The sequence below is a fragment of the Canis lupus genome, chromosome 1, assembly GCF_048164855.1.
Source record: "Canis lupus baileyi chromosome 1, mCanLup2.hap1, whole genome shotgun sequence".
Classification (NCBI taxonomy): domain Eukaryota; kingdom Metazoa; phylum Chordata; class Mammalia; order Carnivora; family Canidae; genus Canis; species Canis lupus.
In genome coordinates this window covers 6,211,301-6,213,558 of record NC_132838.1, presented here as the reverse complement: position 1 = coordinate 6,213,558, position 2,258 = coordinate 6,211,301, and positions in this window count along the sequence as shown.

The following is a 2,258-nucleotide window of genomic DNA, read 5'->3' as shown; positions in this document are numbered from 1 at the left end:
TCTTAAGATGGATTACAAAAAATAGAAGGAAGATACCTCAGAATAGATTTCCCCTCCAACAGCAGATAAATAATACTGGTTTCACAATGAGAAAATTTAGTTGAGCGGTTTTTTTTTAAGATTTTATTTATTTATTCATGATAGACACAGAGAGAGAGAGAGAGAGAGAGGCAGAGAAACAGGCAGAGGGAGAAGCAGGCTCCATGCAGGGAGCCCGATGTGGGACTCGATCCTGGGTCTCTAGGATCAGGCCCTGGGCTGAAGGTGGTGCTAAACCACTGAGCCACCAGGGCTGCCCTAGTTGAGCGTTTTATTTGACCATACCACTTATCAGCAAAATTCTCTTATTTCAACCATTTTGACGTTATACAGACAGAGACTGAAGAACAGGAACTGTGCATAATTACTGCTAATCAGTTTCCTTGCTACTTGTAAGGATTATACATCATGCATTGAATCTCCTTTCACATAGTGTAAATACACACAGAGTCAGAGAAATAAATACATTTTGTGTATAAGGTCAAGTCTATAATATTGACCTTAATTTCCTATAATGCACAAGAGCAAAACAGAGGACAAGGGATTTGACCCAGGACATAAAGAAGACCATGACAACTGCAGGGATGAGACATCAAATATTATTAACTCTTCACTCTTTTAATCAACTATATTGATTTGAGAACACAAGCAACATTTAAGAATATTATTTAAATTAGTAAAAAGTCACTTGGTCTAAACTTAATTTGAGTACATGGTCACAGAAAAACATCTTCCTTACCTGAAGCAAGTTAGAGAATTAAAAGCAGAGTCTAAATGGTTTGTGAGATACTCAGTCTTAAAATTAATGCAAAAAAATCAAACAAAACCAAATATCTTTTCAGTCTTATGAGATTAAATGCAGAAAGTGTCATACATTTTAAAACATTGCAAATAAAAGAGATTTATGATTAATTTAGAGAATTTCTTCACTGAACTGTAGTCAGATTGGTAGGGAAAATGTGTCTGTAAGGTAGGCATTAATCAAAGAGAGAGGGGTCTGGGGAAAGAGCCAGAACAAATCCCTCAGAATTCTCAAGGTGGTCAATAGAATGGGATAGGTGACTCACGTCAATGATTTCAAAGCCAACTGGCTAATGAAAGGGAATGGGTAATGACAGCTGGATACTCTCTATTAGACTATGCATGAGCTAAACTGCATGCCCCCAAATTCATATGTTGAAGTCCTAATCCCTAATTCTTCTAACTATGACTATATTTAGAGACAGGGTCATTATTTTTTTGTTTTTAATTTTTTTAAAGATTTTATTTATTCATTCATGAGACAGACAGACATAGGCAGATGGAGAAGCAGGCTCCCTGCAGGGAGCCTGATATGGCACTCGATCTGAGGACCCCGGGATCACGACTTGAGCCAAAGGTAGATGTTCAACTATTGAGCTACCCAGGTGCCCCTGGAGACAAGACCTTTAAAGGAGTAAAGAAGTTTAAACAAGATCATTAGAGTGGCTAATGATTGGTGTCCTTGTAAGAAGAGGAAATTTAGATGTAGATATACATGTGCACAGAAGGGACAGCACATAAGGACACAGCAAGAGGTCAGAAATATGTAATTTGGGGGGCGAGGCCTCCAAAGAAACCAACCTTGCTTGGGTCTTCAACCCCCGGAGCTTCAAGAAAATAAATTTCTTCTGTTTGAGCCACCACATCTGTGTGATTTGTCATAGCGGCACTAACCTAATACCTCTGGTTTGACACCAGCTCAGTCAGATCAGATATTAATGAAACTCATGATACAATGCTTTAGACTCCTCACACTCAGAAATGGCAACTGGGCAAGGTAAAAGTATTACTTGAATCAATATAATAGAGTGTCTACAAATGATCATTTTTTATTTAATATTGTCAAAATTGTATTGTTTTATTTTAAACCAATGTGTCTAAATTGGCTAATGTGCAATATTATCTGTAATCCAAAATATTAATAGTATGACTTTTATTTTAAAATGTTTAGAAATTTCAGAGCCTCAAGAAGGCATGGATATTTTAGATACACATCTTTCTATTCATACATACTCAATCCCAGATTCTTTCCACTCTCTGAAATCTACTCTATAATGGCAAAATTCTGGCAGGCCATTCCCAGCTTAGGGATAAAATGTTCAAGGATAAGAGGCCTGGAACCTTTCTCAAAGGAAATATAGACAATAGTTTTCATCACTTATCAGTAGTAAAGTCACTTAATATATTGTTAATATTAA